Source organism: Protopterus annectens, chromosome 4.part1 (assembly GCF_019279795.1).
Source record: "Protopterus annectens isolate FY-2018-M chromosome 4.part1, PAN1.0, whole genome shotgun sequence".
Lineage (NCBI taxonomy): Eukaryota > Metazoa > Chordata > Ceratodontiformes > Protopteridae > Protopterus > Protopterus annectens.
The window spans coordinates 805,491,046-805,509,827 of NC_056734.1; positions in this window are offsets into that span (position 1 = coordinate 805,491,046).

Here is an 18,782-nt window from a genome sequence, read left to right on the forward strand (position 1 = left end):
TTTTTTATTGCTGTTTTACAAACTATACTCATGCATTCTATCATTGTTAAGCTTTTCTTATTACACTTACTTTGTATTCCTATGAGATAATCTATAATGTAAATGTATAATGTGTACTATGTATTTGTATTTTTCTGGAGCTTTTCTCCCCAGGACTCCATTGAAAATGGGCTACTTCTGGCCCAATTGGACTATTCTAGCAAACAAACTGCAAATAAATAATAAAATAAATAAATGAAAACAAATGCACAACCCAAGGATAATGTAGACATCGCACCCTATAAGGAGACCAACTGGTATATGACCTGTGTCATTGGGTAGATGGTATGTGGAGCATCCATCACCATGTGGCCACAGTGCTGACTACTCCTTTGTATGTAACACAACTACTGAGTATGTGAAGGACATCTACATCAAAGACCATAATACCTAATTAGTTCACAGCCTTCATCACACCAATACACGTCTTCCAGTGATGTGCAACTGAAGTGTACCGCCTCTGCCACAGTGAACTGTCACACATCTTACTGACCATACCTAGGTATTCTTTTTGTTGCATAAACATTACTGTCTGATGCTGAGGCATACCCATCAAGGTGTTATACCAAATGCATGTGTGATACCTGTTGTGGTGATGCACATAGTACATACATAGCTGTTTGACAACATTGATGGCATGGGTTACATTCATGACAGTCTTGATTGTGCCATATATATCTGCCATGCACACCAGTCAAATAGCCTGTAGTGATCTAATGTCACATAGAGGTATAGCTGTGTCCCTCCTAACACCTCCAGCATATGTTACAGTGTCAGGATGGTGTGCTTGGTTGCCCTTATAGATTGCTGACATGTCACAATAATTGTACATGTATATTTGGGCAGAACCATCTATGATTACTCAGAATCACATGTTGTGTCAGAGACATGGGATAAATGGTGGTATTGTTTTTATATTGTCCATGATTGTATGTACTTATTTTACTGTTATCCATGAGCCTGTAACTGTGCCCCACTTGTTGGAGTCATCTGCTAACATTACACTCATATTCAGGCAAATCAGTATGCATAGCTTCACAATATGTATCCAACCCCAATGATATAGAGCATCTCTGATAGGCGTCTCTTCCATTGTTCATGTCAGGATGTTTATCCCACAAAGATATCTTCTCCATTATTATGTCACCTTGTCTGACAGTCACATAATATACATTTTCACTCTGCAGTCCTTATTCTACCATGTTAATATGTGATTAGTCTTCCTGCTACAACTGCTTTCCATTGACATGCCCTCATCTGCTGTACATTAGGTTGTTTCACCTGTCCTCTTTCCCTGTGTTCATTCCTACAATTCATCTGTGTGTCCCTGTTCAATACACACACTTCCCCTGATTGCTTATTTTAAATAGCGGTCTATCTACACTTATAGATCATTTACACAAATTTTGTACAGAATGCCTGGAATGGGATTTCACAATACTCTGCACTGTATACATTGTCTTGTAATGTGTTTGGACCATATACATAACTGTATGTTAAGCCCAGTAATTATTGTGGCATTCTGCACAATCCAGCTAACCCAGTTTGCTCTATTGTAAACAAGTTCGCTATCCATGTTGCTTTTTACAGTTTCTTGGCTGCCAGCCATGAACCATACTTGTTTACGTTTAAATGCAGTGCGCAGCATAAATATGTAATTATCATCACTGCTCAGTATGCAAACACATAAACTCCATGTAGGCTTTGCACGAAGCCTACATTGATTTTATTGAATCCCACAGATAATCTATCTGAGAGAATTCATGCAGTCATGGTTATAATTTCACCAACTGTTTAGTATCTGTTATGGCATGTGCCATTTCTAGATGGTCATGATGCAATATTTAATATGCAGAACAGGATTAGGAAATTTATAGGAAATTCCAGTGGAGCCATGGTAGCTCTCCTTAAGCTAATTATATAATTACGTAAAAATTAGTATGGGGAGAAGCTGGATTCCACACTACCCAACATTGCTTCTTTGAATGGATTAAATTAAACAAAAGATCTCACTGAATGGGAATGTTTCAGATAAGGCCAGGTTAATTAATATCTCCACTGACTCAAAAGGAGCAATTTGCAGCTTATTTGAGTTAAAGACTAAGTTAAATTTGAAAGTTGCAGCTTAGGAAAATTGTAAGAATGTTGGAAACGTTGATATGTAACAAGTTTGCTTTATTTGAAGGAAAAGCTACTGGCATTAGATATGAATTATGTGGTTAATAGAAAAATAGTTAAAATATTCCTCTGCCAATTACAGACTGGACAAACATATCTGGTAGATGTTATTCCCTATAAAAAATGACATACATTCAGAATCAACAGACAGACAGAATATTAGCATAGTGTTCTGTAACTCCATTAATAGGATTTAATGAAAAAGGGAATATAGAAGCAAAATGCCAGGGATGTAATTCTCCAAAGGTGGATAATGTACACATATTGTCTTTGCTAGCATGTCACACAACAGGTATGATGTTTAGACAAAACAAATCATATGTATACCTCTCACAAACTATAGTCATGAACTCATATGTATACCTCGGGTCTATATTAAATGTTCGAAGAGGCATTACATCGAATACCTCTTCAGCGACACGTAAACACCGACCACACTAACCATGAACATTCAAAACAGCAATTTCTTTCCCTGGGAATGAAATCGCTAGCACCAAAAACACATACACACAAGTACAAACATAACTAAGTGGGGTCTTCACCACCCACACCCCCCAGCATGGGGTGCTGTGCCCCCCACACCCCTCCTAACTAAATATACCAACTCCAAGATCACACTACAGTGGGGTAAAGGGCAATGTCATGGCTCAGGCCAAGCAATTTTTTCCCTGGGAAAAATAATAACTGACCTGACCCTTCGCTATTTTCAGATTTCATCTATATCTGTCGACGACACGGCATTCGCTATAATGCCATTTTGTGGATCTAATATAGACCCATATAACTCTCACAAACTGAAGTCATGACTTCATATGTATACCTCTCACAAACTGTATGTATACCTCTCACAACTGTAGTCATAACCTCATATGTATACCACTCACAAACCATAGTCATGACCTCATATGTATACCTCTCACAAACCATAATCATGACCTCATATGTATACCTCTTACAAACTGTAGTCATGACCTTATATGTATATCTTTCACAAACCATAGTGATGGCCTCATATGTATACCTCTCACAAATCGTAGTCATGACCTCATATGTATAACTCTCATAAACCATAATCATGACCTCATATGTGCAGCTCTCACAAGCTATAGTCATGAACTTGGATATATAGGAGTAATGGTAGTACAGATACCTGCCACATTCCAAAGATGTAACCTAGCATACAAGAATAGTGAAAGTTAGAAACACCTATCAGATGTCACTGGTGGTGGTAAAACACCTGTCACAAACTACAGATATTTCATTTCAAATTTTATTATTTAAACTTGGTAAATATGTGTACAATATTTCTTTTCAAATACCCAACAACTCTTCAAGAAAACATCCATAAAAGCAGAGACACGCTAAAATACAGAACTACACATAAAACAACTACTCAAATGATTTTTCAGCACTTTCTTAAGAATTCTAAAACTCAACCTATGAGTTAAAATCCAAAAAAATTCCTTTGGTAATTTCATCCATTTTTGGCTTTGGAGACACGTTTCAAGCTTGATATTCTGAAGACTGTAATTTCAGTTATGAAAATCTCAATTGATACCCATACAAAGCAGATGAAAATGGCAGCATGTTCCACTGACCAATGCCACATCTGATATGTGGCCTCCAAACCAGAAAGGTTTGATACTTTTGTAAATTAGACAATTTATTATTTAGTTAGAATCTGTATAACACAGGCTCTATTCCCTTACTGAAGATTGCTTAGCTGTTTTGTGATACTCTACTGAAGTATAATGAAAGGGCTACAGAGAAGCTTATCATTACAAGCCTTATGTATAAATTACCTTGATGTACATCTGATTCTGTCCTGCAAATTAAGTTCATTTGTTGACATAAAATATAAATAAAAACAAAAAATAATGAATCTGACCAGCACTTCTTCTGGCTTTTTCCGGTTAGGGATCGCCACAGCAGATCACTTGTCCACTCATGATTGGCAGTGGAGTTTTACAGTGTCGAGTTGCCAGACCAGCACCCAACCTTCCAAAGAAGGCACACACTCACACCTAGGGCCAATTTAGAGTGTCCAATCCACCTACAGCATGTCTTTGGGATGTGGGAGGAAACCGAAGCATCCAGAGGAAGCCCATACGACCACAGGGAGGACATGCATACTCTGCACAGAAGGCACCCCCAGCTGAGGATCGAACCGGAGATCCTCTTGCTGTGAGGTGGCAATGCTAACCGCTGCACCACTGTGGCCGCCCAAATCTTACCAGCACTTGCTGATGTAAAATAAACTTTAATGAAATATTAAATAAATAAATAAGCAAGCACTTTCTTCTCAGGTAAGTCACTCCAGACTGATACTTTTCAGAAATTTTGCAGCTCTGATAGATAATTTTGTTTGGATTTTAAGTTCATTTGTTGTAGAATATGAAAAACAGTCCTGCGCTGATGAGGGAAGTTAATCTATAATTTTAAAATCACATTATAAATTAAAATGTTTCTATAATACTTTATACCACTACTCAAACAAATAGATTATATCAAGACCTACCTCATAATGATTGTGCCTTTTATTTTAAACTGGGAGTTAATAGTATGACATTGTTAGTCTCTGAAAACATAGTAGTATTTATTTTATTGACTTACTTATTTAAAATTATTTTTTGTAGGCCAGTCTAAGATGTAGACATTCTGAGAGAGGAATCTAAACAAATTAGTTTGTCTTTAGGAATGTTCTGAGTGGAAATATTTTTTCTGTCCAATAAAGCATCCAATTTTTACTATTTACTGCTTTACTAGTGTGGAAAAGGACAATAGTGTCACAAAATAAAATATTAGAACATTGGGAGCTTTAATGCTAAGTTGTTAGGTATATCATGGTGGGTATGCTTGGATTTTACCCTCTCTGGTTAATTTGATAAGTAGCGTCTCCTATATCTCCCTTTCTTTCATACAGTTCTACAGAATGTATGGTAGCCGCAAGAACTTTCTTGCTAACTAATCAACAGAGAGGAATGGACTATCCAACTTAGAAGGTGGATAATAGCAATTGTGGTTAATCTTAAATTGTGAATGCTGGAATTCATAAAAAGGAGTGTATTATAATATATTGAGCCAGAATTGTTCATAAACTATTTTAGCCCCGTCCTTCTTGTATAAACTGTACCAGAGTTCTGGTACCTGCTAAGGAAATCTGAGCATAAGAGCATGAATGTCATCCCATCAATATATGGTACCAAATCCTGAACTTTGCTGTTCAGTACTGGATTTCAGTGTTAGGATGCAGCTTTAATTCCACATAAAATGGCAGCATACTAAAACACTACTACCATAATAGCTTCTTCTTCAAAAGAAAGCTAACAGCTCTGTGAATTATGGGTACAAGCATTCTTAAAGGTACAAGCACATTTGTACCTATATACATATATGCATTGGAAAGCTCTATCCAGAACTGGTAACATTACAAAGTCCTTGTAAATGTTGGATGTGTACATCTTCATTGTGACACTCTAAAAGCACTGTTTAGGAAGATTTAGACAGTTTATATATGTGTAGATATTAAATGCTTCAGTGCCTAATTCTGCATCAGTTTAATTCTAGACAGTCACTAGCATTGAGCCTTCACTTATCATTTGACATATTTGAGTATATAATTTTGTCTCCATTTAGAAAGTCAGCTACAGTTATCTTGTGCAGTTTATGGAACAGTAGGAATGTAAGCAGAGTTTTTTAAAGTTATATTTGGTTCGCTATGTACTGGTTGGGCTAAAAAAATTAGCTATTTGAACTCTAACTTTAGCTTGGAGGAGTATTTGATTAAGTTAGTTAACAGGAACAAGAGTTTGTAATGTCAAGGCACCTAATATACTGACAGAGGAAATGGACTTTGCATTTATACTGAAGGTATATATCCTCACCTCATGAAGGGGTATCCATGAAGTTTTGAAATTCTATGGATACCTTATATATTTGTATGCTTTTGACAGTAAAACCAGACTATTTGACTTGTGATATAGTTAGAAATTCCATAATATGAGCTGCTTCTGTTCTTGGGGGCGTGACACATTATCTTGGCTCTGTCTGTGTGCTTTTTTAAGTCCCATACAAAGTCAATTGTTGTTTTATTAATTTGGTTAACAATGGTTAATAATATTACACATACCTATATTACTAATTCTGAATCTCAAGAAGGCATTTATCTTGATAATCAAGACTCTCATCCATAGACTGAAGTGTAGTTTAAATCATCTGACAAAGTCTTTCTTGAATTTCTCTAGAGTATGGGTAATAGCAAGAGGTGCAATTGTTGTTTTATTAATTTGGTTAACAATGGTTAATAATATTGCACATACCTGTATTATTAATTCTGACAATCTCAAGAAGGCATTTATCTTGATAATCAAGACTCTCATCCATAGACTGAAGTGTAGTTTAAATCATCTGACAAAGTCTTTCTTGAATTTCTCTAGAGTATGGGTAATAGCAAGAGGTGCAAGTATTTTGTGTGTTCGTATATATGTGACACCCAGTTAATGCACATTAATAAAGAATATTGTTAACTTACCTATTTCATCAAGTTTTATAAAATTGGCACAATCTACTAACAACAAGGAGGTAGATTAATGAAAATCTAATCAGTAATTTGGAACTGTGCTATGTTCTTCTATTACCATTAGCAGGACAGTAATCAAGATGAAGGAGTTTAAGGTGCCTTTCACAAATGCTGAAGTTTGCATCACAGTCCCTTTGAACTAGAATTCATTGTCTATGAGGGGAGATTGAGAATATGATTGATGAGTGGTTCTAATGATAAATGAATCAGCTATGGGGAGAGTAGATTTGTTTAGTGTCTGAATACATTTTCAGAACTGGTGAAATCAATTAATTAATCCTTAGTGTAGCTCTAGTGAAATTCCATTTTTCCAGAAGGAACATGAAAAATGGGTTATGGATCTTGAAAAATGTCTTGGAAATATTGATCTCAAAGTTTGTTTCTTTATTATATTTGGTTTTATTGTATTATACTAAGATTCTAATGTTGCATTATTGTCCTGGGTCTCATAGTTATGAACCCTATTTGGAAATGTGAGATGAGGGTATTTGCACAAGATCTGAATTTTTTACATATTTTTGTTACTTACACGTGTAAAAGATTGGCTGCTCTGTATTTGTTTATTTCATAATGAAAGTGATAATTAATTTGTTCAACTATGGGTATCTTATATCCTATTTCTGAAAAAGAGTAAATAGTTTAGTTTGAATTGTACCAGTTTTAAGTTTAATTTTTTAAAGTGACACTGAATCTATTTGGCCTCATTTCATTGCTTATTTTAGTCTATCTATGACTTCTAGAATTTCTTGTGTAATTATATTTTGTTTTAATTTTTTCCCCTCTGTTAGCCTAGGACCTTATTGTATTATTTTACAGCTTCCTAAAGATGTCTGTATCCTCCCTCACTCTCCATTTAAAAAAAATGTTTGCTTGGATTTTGCCAACCCTCTAACCTTGTCCATTGTTTGAATATGTTTCATCTTTTTTTTTTTTTTTGAAAAGGGCTTCTTTGATTAATTTGGTTAATCTACTTGAGGTTTTTAAAATGTATTTTCCCTCAAAGATACACACAGACACAACATATTCTCTCACATTTGCACATATGTACAGAATTAATTTTCTTACATGCAAATAAGGATGCTCACACACATGCATGCATGGGAGTGCACACGCTCATATGCATGCATATGTACATGCCCATGCATGGTTAAGCACACACTAAAATGTAGAAACACACATTCACACACATATTATACATATTGAGAATAGTTTCCTGCTTATCTTCTGGTGTAGGAACTAGGCTAGTTGTGATGCCTTACTCTAAACAGCTTCAACATTATCTGACTATGCAGATGTGGTCATGCCATCTGCCTTGAAAATGGAGTCAACAATGTTCTGTATTTAAATGGTGTCTATTCATATTTATCAAAATATCCCTCAGTCCTTCTTAATATTTTCTCATACTGACTGCTAACTTTTGAATTATATAAATCCTGAGGCACTTCACAAACATAGCTAAACAGATGCTTGTGCATGTTACACACACACACACACACACACACACACACACACACACACACACACACACACACACACACACACATAGAATTCATAATTCTTCTCCACTAACTTAAGTTTAACAAGCACAGTAAATCTTTTTTGATGGGTTTATATCAGAATACAAACATCATTCTTATTAGGTCTGATGGGTTCCTTCTCATTATTCCTACCCTGATTACTCCCACTCAGCATCTATCTAATGTAGTCTGAAAAAACTCTAGAAAGTTTACTGTCTCTTCAGTAAACTATCACATTTTAATAGGAATATTCATGTCTAAACTAGTAGATTTTAACAGTTTTGCCCTGATCAGATTACTATGAACATCTGCTTGCAGACTGATTCTGTCTGACAGTCAGACAGAGTAGCAGTGTAGATCTTCCTCTGTTGTACCCAAGTACACCAGCCCTGGACAGCAGTTATGCCTGACACAGCTCCTGGCTCACAAATTTACCCCTGGATTCTACCTGTGTTTAGTACATGCCTTGTTATATATCTGCATGCAGCACACATGCCTTAGCTCTTATTTGTAACTGGCATACTTTCCCCTGATTCAGCCACACCTATTGAAAAGGCCCTGGATTCTACCTTTACTTAATGTATAGGCCCTAGGTTCCATTTAAAACTGACACACAAGTCTTGGATCAAGCTTACATAGACCATGGAGCTTGCATCCCATGTGTACCTAATAAACATGTCCTGGATCATAGCTGAACTTAGTACATGATCCTGTCTTCCAAAATATATCAGCATTCAGGGACTGGATAACATATATACCTATTACACAGACTCTGCATTATATCTGCTGCTGGCACACAGGTCCTGAAACCTGTATCTGTTATCACACAGGTTCTGGACCCTCATCTGTGCCAAGCACACATATACTAGCTTCTACTTATATCAGAGCACAGGTGCTGATCCCATGCATATTTGCCAGACAGGCCAACAACCCCAGCCAGATCTAGCATACAACCCTTGGACCCCAAGCACAGTTGGTTCACATATCCCAGATGCAAGCCATACATAGACCGCAGGACATGGATTCTTTCTAAATCCAGTGCATTGATCCTATAGCTTCTCTGTCCTAACACTTAGGTCCTGGACACCAACAATATAAGACATATAGCCCCTGGACTCCAGTGATTACTTAGTCCATGAACACCATCCACACCTATATTAACATTAGCATTTATGGCATACTAGTGGGATCACAGATTCATAGGTTCATAGTAAGTACTAGGCTAACTGCCCTTGTGTGGCAATTTAAGCATACACAATTTTCCTTTCAAAGGTGAGAATCAAACCCTGTACCTTGTGTCTGTGAGGCAAACACTTTAATTGTTATGCCAACCACCAACACCCCAAGCATGGGCAAACAAATCAACAACATTGGGGCTGGTTTACTGAATACATATAGACATACGCAATATCTGAACTTTGGGTAAAGCCCTTACGCTATTGTTTCTTCTTTATTTCATGTAGTTTCTTCCAAAGACTTTTTCTAGCTCATCCTCATGTCTTTCATTTCCATTAGCATTTATAATATCAAAGATAGCTTACTATTTAGATACTGTACTATTAATTTATGCTGTCCTGATTTTCTGGGCTATACATTAAACAATTATTTAATGAAACTGTGTACCACTGAGTAAAGCCCTTTGGTATATAATAGGCCAACAAACCATTAAAATTAAAGTCTACCAGTCCAAAGCTTGTCCATGATGAATGCTGTCAAGTGCTCTAAGCTACAAACTCTCTCTTTCATTTCTTTATAACCAACCTATTCTAGCCATTCCCATAGTCTGTCTGCATCAGAAAAAACACCTTTGCACAAATCTGAACAAATATCTCAGACTAAGTACCAACTAATTGAAATGTCTACCATATTAGCACACACGACACTTTCTAACATCCAGTTGATGTGCGCATCAAAAGACAGCTCTGGGTCAAGTAACAAGCCAACATATTCAAATATCTGTGATTGTGGTACCATTTTTGCATGTAACTGCCTCACTGCAGGCCAGTTTATCCACTTTGGAAGCACTTCCAAGAAAGACAGATTTGTTTTTTATAGTGTGCCCTTTAGAATGGTACAGATAGTATCAATTAGCTTAGTAAAATCATGCTATAATTTGAATTTAATTTGTGGTGCTGTGACATAGAAATATGCTTATGGCTAATGTTACAAATGAACAGAGAAATCAGCAGAGGTCATAGAAATAAACTACAGAGAAATCCTAAAGATGATTGAAAAAACATCCCTTACTTTCACCATAAAATTTCTACCTGAAGTAAACCTCTAAACTACTTACAGTGACAAGCTGCAAATCCCACTCATTTAGTCATTATGAAGAGATTAATCCTAAAAAAGATCAGAACTATGAGAAAACTTTTAGAATTTATTTTAACAAATGGCAGTTCCTCTAAGGTTCTGCAAACCAATGAAGATGCTTTAGCCCCTCGGTAACCCTCTGGTAGGCAAACCGGTTAAAGCTGCTATTTCATTCCCAGACAACAAATGAATGTACATCCTGGGTGGTCTTCCTTGCGCATTATTTGAGGGGGTATGTGATCTGCAAATTGGGGCACAATGAGGTTCACAGATATCAGATAAGGATATTTGTGTAACTCACTGTGTGAGAAAATTGGGATATGCTGCATATGCAATCCTTTATTTTCAGCTCACAAAATATAAACCTTTAGGTGCCGTTGTCACCTCACAGTTAGACGTTGCCCGTTCGATTCTCAGTTAGAGCGTCTTCTGTGTGGCGACATGCGTGAACGGGCGTTCCTTTGTTGAAGGTTGTGCGTTAGGCCCGGCAAGCCAGCACATAAAACTCTACTGCCAATCATTAGCGGACCGGAGTTCCGCTGTGGCGACCCCTAACCGGAAAAAGCCGAAAGACACAAACAAAGTTGCATTACAGCAAAGAATAATACCCTTCCTGTGAAGCACTGTCAGTCATCTGTATTGCAGGCTCAGCTCAATATAGTACAGGGTCTGAATAAATAGATTCATTGTGGCTGGCATACACAAATGGAAAACTTGTACCATGTGTAGTTCCTTTAATGTTCTAATCCCTCCAAAAAAGTGCCGTTCTGTCTATACTGGGAATACTTTTGGACTGAAGCTCAAGATATATTTGCACTTTTATGGCATGCGGAGGTAAACACACTTCTGTACCATGACACATACGCACCTGGGTCATTCGGATGTCCTATTGAAGCCTTACTCCCACCAAATGACAGCTATCACACATTGGAATATAATATTCTATTGGACATGAAAGCCTCAAGGAATGTTTTACTCTTTTTCCTGAAAATTTTGGACTGAATCTGTCTAAATAGCTGGACTGAAAGCCTTTTGCTGTTCTGGTACCTGTATCATAATATTTGGCGTTTGGACTTTCATGCAAGATATAACAGAATAATAACAGTGATTGTCCTTTAGTGGCTCAATTCCTCAGTGCTCGTTTCTTATTCACTTCAGTGGTCCTGTTGATTACATTGTTTCCTCTGAATTGCTTGTTCACTGCATGCTGATATAAGGACTGGAACTGTAGGTGTTTCTACTGACTCCTCTGCAATTGCAGTGTCTCAGAAAAATAGCAAGACTTTTATTTACTTTTTAAATAATCTTTCTTTTTTTATATGAGTGTAAGAGAAAAAGAGACACTAAAGAAGATGTGTGGGGGTGGCACAGACCTCCACATGAAGAAATAGAGGGAGTTAGCCCTTTAAAAATGCTTTCTTTACCTCTTAGCTGTTTTTATTACATGGTCTTTTTTGCAGATGTGTACATATGACTAAGTTTCATGCACTTAGGACTGGGATTTTTTGTTTAAGGATGCTGGGTTTTGAGCTGTCAGAGTAGAATCTAAATGAGCTTCTGTTTTAGATGCTTGATCATTAGAGGATTGATACTGCTGTTGCTGGTGTTAATTTAGACCAGATGGATTCCACTGTGCTGTATAACAAAGACAAGACAGGAACACTGGTGTGTCAGCAATGCATTCATCGGTTATTCTTGAGTCATTAACACTCTGCATATTTAAAGCTATAATGCTGAGACTTCTCATTAGAACTGCGTCAATACGAAAATGTATTTAAACCAAAACATGCAAAACAAACCCAAACATTACCTTTCGCACCAACATTTTTTCTAAATGTAGGATATCACATACGACAATTGAACAGAGAAGAAAAGAGTCCAGTTATGTACAAAATGTTTCCATTAGTTTCATCTTTTTTTTAGTCTACTGGTAACTTAATGTCTGCTCTGGTAAAGTGGAAGTAAACTGTCAGGGTCACAAAATGTTGGGATACAAGCATCAAATAAGCACCGGATAGAACCATGCAAACCAAATATGCAAAGAGTTAAATACTACTAGGCAATGGTACTGATTCTTACTGACCAGGGATATTTGCCTTTTTGGTTCTCCTTCACTCCCAGTGGAAACTTCAGCAAATGTTTGTATTTTCTTAGGCAATAAATGATAAGCTGTTCCCCATGTCAAAGAAGAATTGACTTGTGCTCACTGGATCCTGGTAGTGAGTTATTTTAGGCAGTCTGGGGTAAAATGACCTAGGATGGGATCCTTCCCCAGATATTCACTGACTAAAGCCTTTAGGGTTAATGTCAAATAAACAGGATTTCTTCTTGAACCATCTTGTAATGATTAGGGTTACATCATATAAATCCAAGTGCATGCAAATCAAGACTGATAATGCAGTGGATCTGATAAGTTTAGTTGAAAACTGAAAAAGAAAAAGTGAAGAATCTCAGAAAGGAGCAGAATGAAAGAAGATGCATAGATATGATGAGAGCAGGTGGAGAAAGGGCGAGGGGGAGAGAGAGAGAAAGAAATTTATGTTACACATAGGATGTAGGACAGCTATTTTTCTCACAGATGTGAATCTGGCTGAGAAAGTGGAGTTGGCAGGAGAATAGCTTCATTTAGTATTTGGGAGCCACACATGGCGGAAGATTGTCTAGTCAAGTGAGAAAGGGCAATGTTATTCAATCAATGCTAGTAGTAAATGTAAGGAGCTGTGCAAACCTACGGTTGGATAAGCATGTGATTTGAGAAGTTCCAATTAATGTTAAGATCATCCATGATTTTAATTCTGATTTCATACCAATGGCCATCCAAGAGAGATTATCTTACGCAGTGTCCTTCTGGATTTGGAAGGTAGACAGACACAGCAAACAACAACGTTTTTTTTTTCAATTAACCTTAATTTGAGATTAACATAGTACCACTGCTGATTACATCTGAGACTTGTTGTGAAGAGACTATGATAAGGAATATAAGTAGAAAACAACCGCTACTCCACTTCTTTGTGTAGTATGTTACACCTGTATATCCTATAACCAGGTGGAATAATCTCAATTTCTTTAATTTGCAGGTTTAGCCATATTTCAGATACTGCTAGCATGTCTGCTGTTTGTATTTATTAAGCATTTATTCGACTTTTCTTGTATCTACTCTATCCCACAAATTTAGCATGAAATAAAGCTTTATTCAGTTTCACATTGATCTGTACTTTGTTTCGCCTCAGTACTTCCTTGAGTTAGGGTCTGTGGGATACAGCAAATTTGTAAATAAGCAACAAAGACACTGGAACTGAACCTTTTAGGAGCTTCTATTAAGGTTTTTAAGCAGTGTGAGCTGTCTAGAAGATATACCATATGACATGCAGCTTCCTGCAGCTAGTGTGTTAGCATTTAAAGCTAAGTACTGTTTATTTACTGTAAGCTACTACAGACATTATAATATGCATCTGTGTGTGTGTGGGGGGGGTGTATGTGAATATCTATCAGGCAGCATATATTACATTATTATGATCATTCAAAGTTAACCTTAACTCTGTATTAGCTAGGTTGTGGGCCTTCAACATAAAAAAATGTATTTATACATATTCAAGAGATATTTCAATACAACTTCTAGGCTCTATTGACATAACCAGCTCTCAAACTGTCCATATACCTGTCTGTTTTATTCAGTGGCCCTACACATTTGAAATATTTTATAATGTTGTTCACTCTTAGCTGATATAATTTTTGAGACAGTTCTTGCTTTTCTAGGAGACATGACTTGAGAAGCCTCATCTGCAAGTCTTGATTACCACAGTTTTCACAGTCTCTAATTTCCTGTAATAGTGCTTAGTGACAATATTGAACAGGCTGGATTCATGAACGCTTACACTATGTGTACACAATCTGTATTCAAGAACATCTCTACCACATTTTGTGTGCTTTCTATTCACTCAGAAAGATTATCTTAAATGTGCATATAGTCTATACTTTGTGGTAACCGTTATGGACTCCTCTCAATATTTAAGGCTGCAAGAAAATCAGTAGGAAAACTAAAATTAGGAGGAAGAAGGTGGGAGTTATGCTTGTGTTGTCTGTTCACTCAGAATGGCCTAATGTGGGTACATATCTGAATCTGGATTTATTTTTACTTTCTTTATCTCAAGAGAATTACCTAAATAACTAGTTTCTCCTTCCAGCAACTCACCATGCCTCAGTGTCATTGATAAATATACTGAAGTCAGCATATCTGCTATATATACCTCTTTGCCTGGTCTATATTTCACTTTCATATCATTGTCCTCTATATTACATAATATTCTGCACAGCTGCAGAAATGCTTTATACAAAGTTTTTTCTGAATACGTTTTGCAATGGTTTATGCACTGATTCAACCATAATGACTATCGACATGATGACAGTAGGCATATTTATCAGATTTCTCATATCTACAGCTTATTGCTAACAGTTCCCCTCTTGTCTGAGCACATTTCCTTTGCCCATCTATAAAAGCTATTGGCCTCAGAAAGTAGTATAGTCTCTTGCAGGATCAAAACTTCTATTACATTCTGATATTAACTTGCACCACATTTGGCTTATTAATTCTGCTTTACCATTGGCGTATCTGGAAATAGATTCCTGAACATTTTTAAAGCTATTGTCTTATGTATATCGTACTTCCAGGCCACATCCTGTAACAGCAGCTTTCTTAGAGTTGTTTCAGACATATCTGATACAATCTTTGCAAGATATTTTATCATTTCTAGAAACCTTTGCAATTCTTATTTGTCTTCTGGATTTGGCATTTACAAAATTATTTTTTTTCTCAGACCATATATTGTTAAAGTATAACACATAAATTGTTTTTAGGTTCATAGGTTCATAGGTTGGTACTAGGCTATCGGCCCTGGGGCCTATACAAGCCTAGCCATAACAATTCCCTGGCTATTTCTTCCCACACTATTTACTTCCCTGAACCCCTATCTAGCAGGGCGACTGACATGATCCCAGGGATGAATTTCCTTTCTCCCATCCAATCGTCAAGGTTCCTTTTGAAGAGGACCAAAGAGGCGCTCTGCTTGACATGCATGGGCAGTCTATTCCAGAGTCTGGGGAGTCTCTGGGTCAGGAACCTATCCCTCCAGCATGTTTTGTTTATTGTGATGACAAGGTTTAGATCCCTGGAGCGTGTGGCTCTGAGGGATTGGGATTTTTTTAAGTGTAGCATGTCCAACAGCTCTGCTTTTGACATGGCCTTGTATGTTAAGCAGAGATTGCCTCTGAGTAGACGATATGCGACAGAGTATAACTGAAGTTTTTTAAGGCGGTCAGCATAGAGCATCTGCTTTAGGCCTGTTATTCCTTTAGTGAGGTATTTCTGTGGCCTTTCCAGTTGTTGCAGGTGTATTGAGAGGTACATACCAAATGGGGCATTGTATTCTATAATGGGTCTAATGAGGGATGAGTACAGTGGGACAATGACCTCCTTTTTTCTGGATGAAAAGCCCTTAGTGATGAGGTGTGTCACATAGAAGGATTTCCTGACTGTTGTGGCGATGTGGTTATCGAAGGTGAGATCACTGTCCACCTGTGTCCCTAAGTCTCTTATCACACTTTCAGTGTTTAGTGTACTGCCACCTATGTGGTAATTCACGGGTACATGTTCTTGTCACTCATACTATGTTTGCTCTTAGTTAACTTTACATTCTGTCAACTTAACTTATTTAGCAGTTTTATTAATCTAGTGTCCTGCTGTGTTTACACCTTCCAAGCTTTCATTTAATTGTTCAACAGTTCTTTGGAATACCTGTGATGGTGAAAAAAATATTACAAACAGAAGTCTAAGAAACCTACCCAATCCTAATTGCATATAGAATACACAAACTTTGGAGCCTTCCTCGTCTAGCTGTATTCTCCCGACTTTCTTTACTTTTGGTACTGAATAGCAGTGGAAGTTCCTGAGGACTCTTCTTTAGCTTTATACCCTGAGTAATGTTTTATTTTAATCCCTTGACTTGTAGATCAATATAAATACAAATCCTGTCTTGGGTCACAACACTGACTATACTATTCACACCTTCTGGTACTTTCCCTCCTTAATAACATCATATCTTTCCTTCAACTTCATTTCCTTCCCAGTTCTGCTCATGATTGCTACTAGTATTTCCTTGCATGATACATCACTGATACAACACTGGGTTTTATTTTTCATGACATCCTACTGGCAGACTTAATAAGCCTATAAAGAAATTATACTAGACATGAAGTAGTCAGTTGATGTGGCTCTCCCCAGAGTGTGAACTATTTCTGTGATTGTGCCTGTACTCATGTACTCCTTGCTTTTACATTGCCAATCTGTTTTACACTTCCTATCTTCTTACAAGACAAATGACCCCCAAAATTAAGAAAATATACTTCTTTAAATACTACAATCTTAAAAAATGTCCTGGGGTTCAGAAACAAGTTGCACATAGCATTACACAAAAATGAGTAGTGACGCACATGGTAGGGCCGATTCAGAGACATACATAATGGGATTGTGCTGCACATCAATATGTTATAGCCAGCATCATGTGCAAATGACCACATGATGATTCACAAATGAGTCACATTATGGAACTGAGAGCAACTACAAATGCAAATGAGGGTAAACAATATGTTGGCACGATTCAGAAATGTATAAATAGTGTGCAACAAGACCATTCAGGTTTGCACACGTCTTTTTTCAGTGAAAGTAGAAACATTAAGATGCTATGAGTACCATCTATATTAGCAGGACATCATTTTTATGGGGACATTCTTGTAGTTAGTCCTTGCATTAGAGATCACTGAAAACCATCACCTTCTGCATTGCAGACAGATCCTTCTGCAGCTGATATCTCATTACCTCCATGCTGGAACATAGTCATACAGAGACACTATATGGTAACTTATCTTCACATGAAATACTTAGCCCTGTGTACTCTAAAGTATGTGTAGTACTGATCATCCTTGCTAGAGAGAACTTCCAGCAACCATCTGGGATACAGCTGGTGTTTCATAGGCATCAGCCTCACAAATACTACACAAGTTGGTGTTTCATAGGTATCAGCCTCATGAATATTACACAATTTCCTTGGTATAATGCTGCAGTTTGTGGAGGAGTATATGTGGTAATCACAGACTGCAGAGGAGAGAACAGTATAATGTGGACATTCTATGAAAGAGACATTTTCCCTGAGGTTCTAGGGGGCCATTAACTGCACCCACATTATCACCACATTACCATCAAGGCCCTGCCTGGTCCAGATAACTACTAATATGTCAACCAGAAGGGTTTCCACTCCACCAACTGTCAGATGGTGTGCAAGGTACAGGGCATTATTTACAGAGTGTTTGTGTATCATTCAATCAGTTCCTGCAATTCTCACAGCTGGTATGTCTGAATTAAGATAATATTTTGTGCAGGGTGATTTTCCCACACCGACATCAAACTGGTAAGTGCATTCACCACCATCACCAACAACATGCACAAACAAGCCAAGTCTGCTGAATGCTGTCCACTAATAAACGTGTCCACTCTCATGTGATGCAGATGATGCTGGATATACCATGAAACCTGACACCTATACAAAACCCACAGAGCATGTCAGAGTTAACATATAACACTGCAGTGGAACAGAACTACAGCATCTTCAATTGTGTATACCTCTGGTGGCACACTGAAGTATGTGCTAGAAACCTGCAGCAACATATTTGTAATCTGTGCGATGCTGTACAACCTGATGTTATGCCAACATCTTGAGTATGAGTTTAGCATCAGACTGTCAGATAGCCTGCAGCCAGCACCAAGGGAAGTGCTGGGTGAGAAGGGATCATTGGAGGAATCAGTTGTCTGGGAGCCACATGTGATGCTGATGCAGGCAGAGAACACTGTAACTCAGACGCAGCATCTGGTCCACAATTATAGGCCAGAATAAAGACAATAAAAATTAAAACTGACACATGTAATTCTACACCTAGGTTGTGCTGTTCAGTACATTGACTAGCCATGTGGTGCATCAAATTTTAACTAACCCATGCAACACAGACTGGTAGGCAGAGCACAGTTGTCATTATTTGTATAGGTGGTATGGGATACAGTGACAGGAGTCAGCAATGGCTACATATTTGGAAGAGGGGATGGACTAGAG